Raw genomic sequence first — 13,474 nt, 5'->3', positions numbered from 1 at the left:
CGAATGCTCTTCTTCTTGTGGTTATGTGGGGGGAATGTGCTCGATTTCTGCCACCCATATCGCGGGGACACAGCTTGGAGCGGGGATGGGGAAAGGGGATGTGTGGAGGAGCAGGCTGCATTTCGCACGGGCCGCGCCGGCCGACCGGACCGGTTCCTCCTTTCGTCGGGGCACGGCCGGTCTCGAGCGCGTGGTTACAGTGCTCTAGAACTTTGGGCAGTGTGTCGTCCGGGCTGGGAAGCAATGGAGGAGGCGAGGCCGTCGCAGCGGTGACAGGCGCGCCAGGCGGCCAGGGGGCGCTGCTAGTAAGAGGAGTGCTAAGAAGTGCGGGAGGCACTGCTCGAGTGCAGAGTCGTTTCACGTGCTGGCGGCGAAGGATTTGCGTTTCGTTGTTGTGCGCGTTGCATCGCCGTGTGTTCCCGGTGTATTGTTGACGTCTGCCTGTGCCGAGGAGTTGGATTAAGCGAGCAGCGTGCATAATGACGGAGAGACGAGACAAAAAGGACACGACATGTTTTGTGCCGGGTTGCAACAGTGATTACCGGTCGTGCAAGGAACCCCGCTCCCTTTTCCGTGTACCCACTGACCCTGATCCACGCGAGATTTGGTCACGTAACATCAAGAGCGTACCGCTGAAGCAACTTCTCGAGTGCTGAATCAAGTAAGCGTTGTGTGCCAGCGCCATTTCGAACCAATTTTCGTTCAGCGCACATTTAAAACAACTATAAACGGCGAAGTCGTGGAGATCCCCTGTTAAGTGGAAGCCCACGGGGCCGATGCCCCCCCCCCCCCCCCCCGCACCTGTTACCAGGAGCGATCATGCCCGGGGAGAGGGGGGGGGATCGAGGAATGTACGTCGAGGCGTGACGCCCGCGCTTAGGGTGAAAGGCGGCACTAATCCTTTCTGTCCCGACGCGTGGCAACCGGTGGATCGAATGCGCATGCAGCGAGCTGCGCATTCCACTGGGCTCGGGACAGCCCACGGGGACAATGCCCCCCCCCCGCGCACCTGTTACCAGGAGCGATCATGCCCGGGAAGGGGGGGAATCGAGGAATGTACGTCGAGGCGTGACGCCCGCTTAAGGTGAGAGGCTGCGCATTCCACTGGGCTCGGGACAGGCGAGCCCTGGGCTCCGCCCACTAGTACATACGATGCAATTGCTTTGCTATTGGTCCAAATTGGGCGAGAGCTAGATTACTCAAGCTCCGCCCAATTATCGAAGGGGTTAAAACCCGCGGGAAATGACGACTTGGACGAGCGCGCCGAGTCTCAAGCTCGGCCGTTTTTAACAGCCTTTTTTTAAACAGCCTTTTTTTAAACTGCCTTTTACTCACCTGCCTTTTTTTGTCAGTGCCGTCTTTAATAAATAAGTTTTGCTTTGAGAAGTTGGAACTGCTGCCCCAACCGGCAACGTGTCGCCGGACGAAGACCTGAAGTACTCTTCGTACTGCTAACTGCCGTTCCCATCGGTAGGAGGGCAGAGGAAAGTTTAACTGGTGCCGTGACCAGGATCGTCTGAGAGGCTTCCTGCAGAGCGGTTGGAGGCAGTACCGTCCGGAAGATTGAAGGGGCAACATCTTGGTGAGAAGCCCTGGGGAGCAAAGTCCAAGTGAGGCTATATTCTTGCGAGAGGCCTTAAGAATCAAGAGGCCTTGGAGAGAGGCCTTGGAGTGCCAAGGAGCGAGAGAAGTGGATCGACGGAGCGAAGCGCTGCGACTTCAGCGGCACCTGCGGCTGGCGACTTTTGCGGCGCCCGCGGCTGGCGACTTTGAAGGCCGGGAGGACGTGATAGGCCTGCTGCGAGCTCTGGATTCCGGCCACACTTCTGCGCCTCAGGTCGTGACCTGCTGCTGCCACGAAACAAGTGCCATGACCGACAGCCCGACAACGGAGTGAGTTTCCCCATTCTCACTTTACTTGCCTCGGGAGTGCTTGAGCCGTAAGGTTAGAATTACGCAAGGCACAATGGCTGCATTTAGTTGGCGAAGTGGCTGTGGCTATGGGTATGAGTATGGCGCTCAGCGCGCAGAAATGTCAGAGGCTGAGCGAGCCAGAGAAAAGGAGCGGGGCGACGCTATTATTCGAGAACTCAAGCGCCAGTCGGCGGTAGCCGAAGAGAAGCTCCGGCAGGAGAGGAAGAGGATTGAGGAGGAGGAACGCTCATGGAGAGCGGCGCGTGTACTGCCGAAGACGGCACAGACACAGTCACGCACTATCATCGCAAACGACGCTGATCAAACGCTGATCGTTGCGGCGATTAAAGAGGATAGCGGCAGCGGCATTCATTCGGTGCCTATTGAGGACAGTCAGGAGGAGAACCAGGTTCCTCCAGACGGTGCAGTGATCAGTAGAGTTGAGGAGCCGCACGTTGTGCAGTCAACCACAGGTGTCGACCCACACAAACACACCTTGATTCCCAGAGCGGAGGTGGGCTCTGCGCATGTGCCTGGGAAAAATTCGACCAGCAATCAGACCATGCAGGCCGAATATTGCGAAGCAGCCGAGCATGTGGTTAGTGAGGCTAATGCCGCTGATGAGCGCAACGGCATGAACGGCTCAGGCGATCGGGTTGCCCACTCCGACCTTTTGTTACCAACGGAAGCAACAGCATGCCGGACAGGGCTTGGCGAAAGTGGAATGTGCGTTCAGACAGCATGCGCCGCACTCACAGCTGCGTTGGAGAAGCCAGCACCGCAGCTGGGTAGCCAGGGCTGTTCGGAGCCAGAAAACACAGATTGGTGCACCGCCGTGAAAGGCTGGCCTGTATATGAGTGGAATTTGAGCCACGAAGACTGCGAAACCCTTCCGTGCCCTGAGAAAAGCGAAGTAACAATGCCGCTTATAAGGGCTAACGGTGACGCATGCTGCGATCTCATGGCGGGTCTAGTCGACAGGCGGATCACAAGCCTAGAGGTCGCTGGGGATGAATTGGTTCAGCGGAAGATTCCACATTCAACGAAGCCTTCTGGCTACGAGCACTTACAGCCTTTCGCGGAAGCTTGCGCCCCATATGCGCAGACTGTCGGCGGCTCCACCGAGGTAGAAGATGGGCAATGCGACCGGAGAGCAGGGCAAACGCCAGAATGGTGCACGCTGCATCAAGTAATCTTCACTTCTATGCGACCGGGCGGCGTATTCGATCCTGGTGGTTAGCGACGAACGCCTAATGAATGTATCTAGCCTTAACCCACTCTGCCACTGCCAGGCTGCGATAAGTGTGAAAACGACCTGTGGCTCGAGCACACGATGGGGCAGTGAGTGAGAGTGGGGGAACGTGAAGAGTGACTCTGAAAGTGATCGGACAGTCTCATGCCAGTGTGCTAATTATGTTCTGTGTGAACTGTTTTCCGTTGCGGCGTATATGCCACTTCATGAGAACTGGAGTTGTATGTTTTCTTCATTCGGTATTTAGTTCCAGTGTTGTTGCATGTATACTTTTTCTGATTTTAGCAGATGGTTTCATTTGTGCTTTTCATCCTGCAAATGAAATGTGTAAACTATGCTGGCGTCTGCATGCCTGAAGGAATCTTCCCTAGCATGTTTTTTTTCTTCCCAATTGTTAGTGGGACGCAGAAACATTTTTTTTCTTGGTACAGCGACCAGTGGAGGCCGGGTCCCCTGTGCTTTCGCGCGTTTTGTATGTTGTTGAAGGCCGGATTCTTTGTGCTATTGTGGGCTTCGGTATGTTGTTTGTACAGCAAGTGTCCCCCCAACATTCTTGGTGGGGAGGTGTTAAGTGGAAGCCCACGGGGCCGATGCCCCCCCCCCCCCCCCTCCCCGCACCTGTTACCAGGAGCGATCATGCCCGGGGAGGGGGAGAATCGAGGAATGTACGTCGAGGCGTGACGCCCGCACTTAGGGTGAAAGGCGGCACTAATCCTTTCTGTCCCGACGCGTGGCAACCGGTGGATCAATGCGCATGCAGCGAGCTGCGCATTCCACTGGGCTCGGGACAGCCCACGGGGACAATGCCCCCCCCCGCACCTGTTACCAGGAGCGATCATGCCCGGGGAGGGGGGGGGGGGAATCGAGGAATGTACGTCGAGGGGTGACGCCCGCTTAGGGTGAGAGGCTGCGCATTCCACTGGGCTCGGGACAGGCGAGCCCTGGGCTCCGCCCACTAGTACATACGATGCAATTGCTTTGCTATTGGTCCAAATTGGGCGAGAGCTAGATTACTCAAGCTCCGCCCAATTATCGAAGGGGTTAAAACCCGAGGGAAACGACGACTTCGACGAGCGCGCCGAGTCTCAAGCTCGGCCGTTTTTAACAGCCTTTTTTAAACTGCCTTTTACTCACCTGCCTTTTTATGTCAGTGCCGTCTTTAATAAATAAGTTTTGCTTTGAGAAGTTGCAACTGCTGCCCCAACCGGCAACGTGTCGCCGGACGAAGACCTGAAGTACTCTTCGTACTGCTAACTGCCGTTCCCATCGGTAGGAGGGCAGAGGAAAGTTTAACTTCCCCCGAGACCGGCCACTGCATACAGATGATGCTGTTCCAACCATCTTTCCGGATGCACCAAAGTATGCTTCGAAGTCGCTGCCAAAGAAGAGGAAGGACAGGAACATTTGTGAGCAGACAATTCCTGCAGCAAAACGGAGGCGGTGTTTAAGCACACACGGAAATCAGCCAACAGCTACGCCTGATTGCGACAGTCTCGAGAAGGCGAACAATGCGGCTTCCGCCGAGACAAACGCCTATGTACCATATGCAAGCCTGATAATACCTGATACGTGGTCAAAAATCGCCTTGCCACGCTGCGAAAGGTGTATTCACTACGCAGACTGTGAATTGGATGCTACCGGAGACACAAGCAAATTGGTTTTGCAAAAGCTTGTAAAAATTGATTTGTCGGCTACACAGCTGGTCGGGGAGTCTGTTGCCGTTGCTAAAGCTTATATAAGAGGAAAGAGGTTGCTTCAGCGAGATATTTCAAAGCCAGCAGATGCGGAGGCGCTAATCGGGCACGTTAATAAGCTGAATCTGTGCTCTGGTGCAGGCGTACAGCCAGTTACTGGTAAGTGCCCATCATTCAACGGAAATTTAATTTCCAAGATGTACACGCTTGTGGTCAAGGACGGTACAGCCATTGCATGTGTTCACTGCAAGTACCGGCGCAAATTAATACAGAACCACCTGTCTCGAAGAAGGTGTCGAAAGGTGGTCGCCAGGAGAAAAACTGCTAACGTGCACCGGGCACTGCGACGAATGAAGGTGAAGCAGCACAAAGCAAACGTGGATGTTGAAGGAAACCTGGATGAGGCAGAAACTGCTTTCAATTCTCTTCCTCCTGGAGACCATTTGGACTAGATTGCTAAAAAAAGTTCCAGCCGCCTTGTTCACTACGCTGCTGGGTATGTGGCCCGTAAGGCGCTACAGAGCACAGGATGCAGCCTTTGTTCTGAACGCTTGACAGTTACCAAGGTCGCTGCAAACCAGATCTCGCGCAAAATGAGTTCATCCGGCAATTTGATTGTGGTGGCCTATCGTATCCATCTGGTCAACTTGCAAAGTTAATCGCCACACTGGAAGACTCATTCATTATTTTTTTTAGCACCAGAAAGATTAGTGCAGCAGGTATGTCGGATTTTGCTTCCTTTCTACATGGTATTCCCCTTCCAGTGGTTGGCTGTCCTGCCCGTGACACTGATGTCTGCCTTGAATTGTTAGGTTTTACGTGCTCCAAATGTTCCGGTCCTACAAGAAATCTTTAAAAAATGACAGGAGCTCCCAGCGAGAACGACTGAAGCACCTTAAGCTGAGGAGGTGCAAATGAGTGTGGTGTATGCAGCATACCAAGGCTCTGCTTTGCATGGTGCGTCATGTTTGGGATTTGAATAAATAAATGTCGACACCACGACTCATTGTTTTTGCTTAATGCGCGAACTTTCTAAAGCAATGAAAATGACTTGGACGTGAGTTTCAACACACCGCAGGCTTCGAACTGCCTCCATACGACGAGTTTACCAGCTTGTGTGCATAGGATCGGAAAAACGAGATCCAGCTAGCACACGATGAATGCGTCCTGTACTTTGTTTCATCATCATCATCATCATCATCATCATCAGCGCTACTACACCCACTGCAGGGCAAAGGCCTCTCCCATGTCTCTCCAATTAACCCTATCCTTTGCCAGCTGCATCCACCCTTTGCCTGCAAACTTCTTAATCTCATCCGCCCATCTAACCTTCTGCCGCCCCCTGCTACCCTTACTTTCTCTTGGAACCCACTCCGTTACCCTTAAAGACCAGCGGTTATCTTGCCTTCGCATTACATGCCCTGCCCAAGCCCATTTCTTTCTCTTGATTTCGACTAGGATGTCATTAACCCGTGTTTGTTCCCTCACCCACTCTGCCCGCTTCCGATCTCTTAACGTTACACCTATCATTTTTCTTTCCATGGCTCGCTGCGTTGTCCTTAACTTAAGCTGAACTCTTTTCGTTAGCCTCCACGTTTCTGCCCCGTAGGTGAGTACCGGTAAGATTATGCTGTTGTACACTTTCCTCTTGAGGGAAATTGGTAAACTGCCACTCATGATCTGCGAGAATTTGCCATATGCGCTCCACCCCATTCTTATCCTTCTAGTTATCTCCCTCTCATGATCCGGATCAGCTGTCACTACCTGCCCTAAGTAGACGTATTCCGGCACAATTTCTAGGCTCTCGCTGCCAATTGTGAACTGCTGTTCCCTTGCTAGGCTGTTGAACATTACCTTGGTTTTCTGCATGTTAATTTTTAGACCCATCGATCTGCTCTGCCTGTCTAACTCGTTGATCATGATTTGCAGTTCACCTCCTGAGTGACTCAGCAAGGCAATGTCATCAGCAAATCTCAGATTATTTAGGTATTCTCCATTTATTCTTATTCCTAACTGTTCCCAATTCAGGCCTCGAAATACCTCCTGCAAACATGCGGTGAACAGCATTGGTGAGATCGTGTCTCCTTGCCTGACGCCCTTCCTTATTGGGATTTTATTGCTGACTTTATGGAGGACTATAGTAGCTGTGCAGTTGCTATATATATCTTCCAGTATTTTGACATAAGGCTCTTCTACCCCCTGATTATGCAATGCCTGTATGACTGCTGAGATTTCCACTGAGTCGAATGCTTTCTCGTAATCAATGAATGCTATATATAGAGGTTGGTTATATTCTGCGCATTTCTCTATCACCTGATTGATGGTGTGAATATGATCTATTGTAGAATATCCTTTACGAAAGCCTGCCTGATCATTTGGTTGATTAAAGTCTAACGTTGCCCTGACTCTATTAGCGATTACCTTAGTAAATACTTTGTAGGCAACGGATAGTAAGCTGATCGGCCTGTAATTTTTCAAGTCCTTGGCGTCTCCCTTCTTATGAATTAAGATAATGTTTGCATTCTTCCAAGCTTCTGGTACAGTCGAGGTCATAAGGCATTGCGTATACAGGGTGGCTAGTTTTTCTAGCACGATGTCCCCTCCATCCTTCAACAGATCTGCTGTTACCTGATCCTCCCCAGCTGCTTTTCCCCTTTTCATTGCTTCTAAGGCTTTCTTTACTTCATCTTTCGTTACTGGCGGGATGACGCATTGCTGTGCACTGCTGTCTTTATCATTAGCGTTCTGATTACATTGGCTACTGTACAGGTCTGTGTAGAACTCTTCGGCTACTTTAACTATCTTATCCATATTGCTAATGACATTGCCCTGCTTGTCTCTTAATGCATACATCTCGTTTTTACCTATGCCTAGTTTCCTCTTCACTGTTTTTAGGCTACCTCCGTTCTTTAGAGCATGCTCGATTCTCTCCATATTAAACTTCCTTATGTCGGCTACCTTGCGCTTATTTATTAACTTTGATAGCTCCGTTAGTTCTATTCTATCGGTAGTGTTAGATGCCTTCATGTTTTGGCGCTTCTTAATCAGATCTTTCGTCACCTGAGATAGCTTCCCGGTATCTTTTCGAACTGTCCTACCGCCTACTTCTACTGCGCACTCCGTAATTATTGATGTCAGGTTATCGTGCATTGAATGAACATCAAGATCATCTTCCTCAGTTAAAGCCGAGTATCTATTTTGCAGCGCTATCCTAAACTCCTGTGCTTTCCCTCTTACGGCTAACTCGTTAATGGTCTTCTTCTTCGCTAGCTTCTTCCGTTCCCTCTTCAAGTCTAGGCTAATTCTAGACCTTACCATTCTATGGTCGCTGCAACGCACCCTTCCGAGGACGGCCACATCCTGAATGATGCCAGGTTTAGCGCATAGTATGAAGTCTATTTCATTTTTAATCTCACCATTGGGGCTCTTCCAGGTCCACTTCCTGTTTTCTCGTTTGCGGAAGAAGGTATTCATGATCCGTAAATTATTTCTATCCGCGAATTCGACTAATAACTCTCCCCTGCTATTTCTAGAGCCTATCCCATAGTCACCTACCGCGTGGTCGTCAGCCTGCTTCTTGCCCACCTTCGCATTGAAGTCGCCCATCAGTACAGTGTACTGCGATTTTACTCTATTCATTGCTGATTCTACGTCCTCATAGAAGCTTTCAACGGTCTGGTCATCATGGCTGGATGTGGGTGCGTAGGCCTGCACCACTTTCAGCTTGTACCTCCTATTCAGCCTAATTACTATAGCTGCTACCCTCTCGTTAATACTGTAGAACTCCTCTACGTTGCCAGCTATATCCTTATTAATGAGGAAACCCACACCTAGTTCTCGTCTACCCTCTAACCCGCGATAGCACAGTATGTGTCCGTCCTTTAGTACTGTATACGCCTCACCTGTCCTCCTAACTTCGCTAAGCCCTATCACATCCCATTTAATTCCCGCTAGTTCCTCGAACAGCACTGCTAGGCTAGCCTCACTAGCTAAAGTTCTAGCGTTAAACGTTGCCAGGTTCAGATTCCAATGGCGGCCTGTCCGGAGCCAGAGATTCTTAGCACCCTCCGCTGCGTCACAGGTCTGACCGCCGCCGTGGTCAGTTGCTCTGCAGCCGCTGGGGACTGAGGGCCGAGGGTTAATTGGTTTGATCATAGAAGGTTGTGGCCAAGTACTACACCAGGGTGGCCAAATCCTGCTCTGGTGAGAGAGTGCTTTGTCGGTTCTGGTCACCGAGATAAGGCCGCACTCCAGGCCTGGTTATGCAATTCCATCGACACGCGGATTTTTTTTTTTTAAACCCGGTGGAGAATTGCGCGGCCCCAGGATTTGAACCCCGGCCCTCTTGCACGCGAGGCGGATGTTCAACCTCTACGCCATCGCTGCATCTCTAATTTGTTTAGCTCATGCCTAACGGCCGGCAAAGCCCGCACCGAACAATATTTTCGTCGTTGGTATTATCGGTTTCCTACTGCTGCGCGCTGCACAAAACAACGCATTATTTGTTCAGGGAGTTTAACGTCCCAAAGCGACTCAGGCTTTGAGAGACGCCGTAATGAAGGGTGAAGGGCTCCGGAAATTTCAACCACCTGGGGGTTATTTAACGTGCACTGAAATCGCACAGTACACGGGCCTCTAGAATTTCGCCTCCACTGAAATTCGACCGCCGCGGCCGGGATCCAGCCCGCGTCCTACGGGCCAGCAGCCGAGCGCCATAACTACTCAGCCACCGCGGCGGCCGTAGAACGCATTATTGTTGAAATGCTACACCTGCTTATGGAAATCTGCCATTAGTAGCCAGCAAATATCTCAAGAATGCACCATGCAGTACTTATACAACGTACCGACGTGCCGCGGCAACGCAGCAGACGGCTCGCGGAGCAGCCCACCTTGGCACACCTGTTACACGAAGCGCCCCCTGACCGGCAGCGGAGCAGTCATCGCAAAAAAGACCCATGCTCCGCCGCCGCACGACACACCGCCCAAGGTTCTAGAGCACTGTAACGTGGTCTCGAGGATGGGCACCCAATGTTCGACGGCGCGGGAGTGTCCTCGCCGCAGTACCTACTCGGGATCTGGATTTGTCCACGGTCGACGGCAGTGTCTCGTGGGATTCCTACCGCATCCAGCTCGACGACACGGCGGTGGCGAGAGGCTGGAGCGAGTACACGAAGGCTAAGTTGCTCCTCGCCAAACTGAGCGGCCATGGGACGAAGCTGTGCCTCCTGACCAGCTAGTCTGCTACCCTGTTCTGGCGGGTCTCCTCGCTGTCCACTACAGTGCCTCAGGTCATCCCCGAGTGCAGTAGCACCGCCTGCGATCCCGCCGCCAAGACCCCGGGGAGTCATACCAGGACCTGGTCGCAGCCGTTGAGAGGCTGGCTCTGGAGTCGCTCCCGGGGCGCCTCGGGATGCCGGGGCCCTGATCGGCACAGAGGCATTTGTCGATGCCATCCGGGATGCCGGGGTGCACCACTTGGTTCGCTTTAGGCGCCCTGGTTCTGTCCGCGCCGCTATGGCATTGGCATTGGCTATGGCTATGGCATTGTCCGCGCCGTCAAGACGAAAACGACCTTGCTGACCACGCGAGGGTCGCTACTGTCGGCCGGACACGGTGCACCGGTGCAGGTTCATCGATCAGCAGCCCCTCCTGCGGCCTCTGCCCGGCGTGTTCGGAGCGACCTAGGCTTGACCTGCTTCCCCTGCGGCCAGTGGGGACACTATGCGAGGGAATGTGCCGGGCCTTCAGCGGCGGGAAACAATTTGGCAGCATAGTTCCATCCTTACGCTTCATTCTCCGCGTCCTCTCCTTTCGTTCCTTTCGGATCCGCCTGACGCGCCTTGCGTGCCTGTCGACGTTACCCTGCTTGGCCGGCATGTGAGGGCCTTGGTGGAGACCGGAGCGGCTGTCAACGTGTTGAACAAATCGCTGGTTGACAGCGCGCCCTATCTGCTTTTGCCAGCCGCCAGAACCCGGCTCTTGGCCTTTAAAGGCGCCCGGTGGAGCTGACCGGCCGTGTCATCGTCATTGTGCCAGCACTCGGCAAGGCCTTCTCTACCGAGTTTGTTTTCGCAGACAGTTCATTTGGCTGGCGGTCCTCGAGTGCGGGTGGTGCCCGGAAGTGGGGATCGTCTTCAGTGTTTCGACAGCAAAGTCACGGACGGACCAAACTCTCGGTGAGCTGGGTTGGCTTCGTCGGGAATTCCAACCCTGGTGTCTGCCTGTGGCAGTCCTTGGTATCGGCGACCAAGCGTGCCTCCTAGTTCCTAGGTTACCTCATGACGAAGTGTACACGTCGAATACAGCCGTGCGACGTGACCATCCTGACTGCAGTGTCTGCCGTGATTATGCCGCCGGGCGCGGTGACTTGGGTGCGTGCTAGGCTTGACAGCCCGGTCACCACGGACGTGCTTTTGTAATCCGTCCGGTGCTCTGCTCCATCCCGCGACGTAACCTCACACGCAGCCTACAACCTGTGCTCAAAAAAGTCCGCGCATTTTTTTCTCAACATCGTCCGCGTACCTCTCGTGCTGACTTCCCGTACACAACTGGACACAACGTCAGTTTTGAGCCCTTGCTCCCCGGTTTCGTCTCTGAAACCTGAGGCTCTGCTTCACCATTCGGTGGCGAAGGCGGGCTCTACCTTGGGAACTGTTCAACTCTGCACCCAGCCTGACAAGCGCTGAGCTCGCTTTTTTTGAAGGCCTTGCTGCTCGAGCACCGCAGTTGCCTTGCTCTCAGCACCGGAGAGCTCGGGTTCACTTTTTTGGTTCAACACCGGATCTACACGACGACCGTGGGCCCATTCATCGCTATCCCCGTCGGGCAGCGCCAGCCGAAGGATGAAGAGCCGGAGGTTAATCTCGCTGACCTGCTAATTTCATTTTTTGGCAGTGTCAGAACCTTTTGGCACATCCTGTTACTCGGAGGGGCGCGGTAAGGACATCAGGGGACTCATGGAGTGACCCGCTTCCTCGAAGTCTGTGCCTCTTTTTTTGAAGTTTTGCCGGTTTTTGGTATCTGACAGCTGGCTGGTTGAGCCTACCAGCTGCCAGCATGGCTATGGCCGACCGGGCTCTTTCCGACGGCCAGCCACCGCCGGGCGGCTCCTCCTAGTGCCGGGTGAATCCAGCCATTGTCTCCGAACAGTTCTCGAACCACACGGACAACCTTTTATCTTCTGGTACGCTTCTGGACCCGGACCCTGCCTATCACTCCGGGGGTGCCTCTGGTTTCTCTCTAGGACCTGACATCTCCCAGCCTTGGAGGCAACCAGGCCTCGTTGAACCCGCCCGGTGGTTCTGGAGTCGACGAAAGGCATCCACTTGGAGTTGGGCATGGACGCCAACGCCATGAAAGTTGATGAGAAGATTGTCACTGCGATTTTAGACAAGGAGAAAAAGTCAGATCCTGCAGCCCGAGGTGTGCTTCTGCCTCTTGTCTGTGACTTATACCGCCAAACAACACAATCCTTTGCGTGTGCGGTTGCCCAGACAAACTATTCAAGAACGGTACGGAGCTCTTTGACGGGTGAGAACGCGAACTGGAATACCTGAGAGCAGCTCACAGAAATGTCTGCCAAAGTCACCGTGTCCGAGGCGGAACTTCACAAACTGAGGAAGGAGGCACTGGTCCGCTGGAATTTTGCTGACACTCTGTGTGGTGCTCCAGCTCCTCTTCTACAGGGTGATGCCGTGAACGAAGCCCTGGCTGTGTCTTCTGGTCCCCCAGGGACTCCTCCTTGGGGAGGCTCCCGACGGGACACACTGCCACATAAGTTGTTATCAACTTTTTGTAGCGGCCTCGCCGGACATCGACCGCGAGGTGGCGGCTTTGATTAAGTCAAACATCGACCCCGAGGTCAAGTGCATCGGAGCTGTTACCCTCCGACCTTCTCGTCGTGCTCTCACAGTTGCCTCCAAGGATGCTGCGGACCTGGACCGCCTCAAGGCCTCTACACTTCAAACGGAAAAACTCTCAGAAAGGAATAAATTGCTCGTCCCCTAGCGCACTCTCGAAAAGGTGTTTCTCGTACTACCCCAAGACATGAGTATTGCTATACTCTCAGGCACGGGGTAGTTAAGTATTCCCTGAGGGAGTAGCACTTTTACTCATCTCAGTACGGGAATTCTTTTCGGAGTAAATGTTCTGATAATCAAGGAGTATTAGTGCTCCTTTAGTACCCGCTTTACTGTCACATACGGAGAGCTATCGTGGGTGCTAAAACGAGTACAATTTTCACTCCTCTTAGGACAGGGGTTCTTTTTGGTGTAAATGTTTTGGTCATCAAAGAGTATTATGCTCCTTTTAGTACCTGCTTTACACTCATGTACAGAGATGTATCTTTTGTGCCCAAACGAGTATATTTCTTTTGATGAGGAAGCCCATTTCAAATGCTGTACTCATAAGGAAGCCTTATTTGTAGCCTTGTGTTTCACAATAATTGCGAGAACGAAATTTCTCTGACTGGTTCCAAAATTATTTTTATTGAGTACAAAACATCTGAGCCAAATGTTCCGAAGCTTGCATTCGATGTTTACAGAGCACCAACGTCATGGCCACTGTACCGAAGTGGAGTGTCTTGACCCACACTCTGTCTGCACGCATTTCAATT

Source organism: Amblyomma americanum, chromosome 1, assembly GCF_052857255.1.
Source record: "Amblyomma americanum isolate KBUSLIRL-KWMA chromosome 1, ASM5285725v1, whole genome shotgun sequence".
NCBI lineage: Eukaryota > Metazoa > Arthropoda > Arachnida > Ixodida > Ixodidae > Amblyomma > Amblyomma americanum.
Note: the sequence above shows the minus strand (reverse complement) of the source record.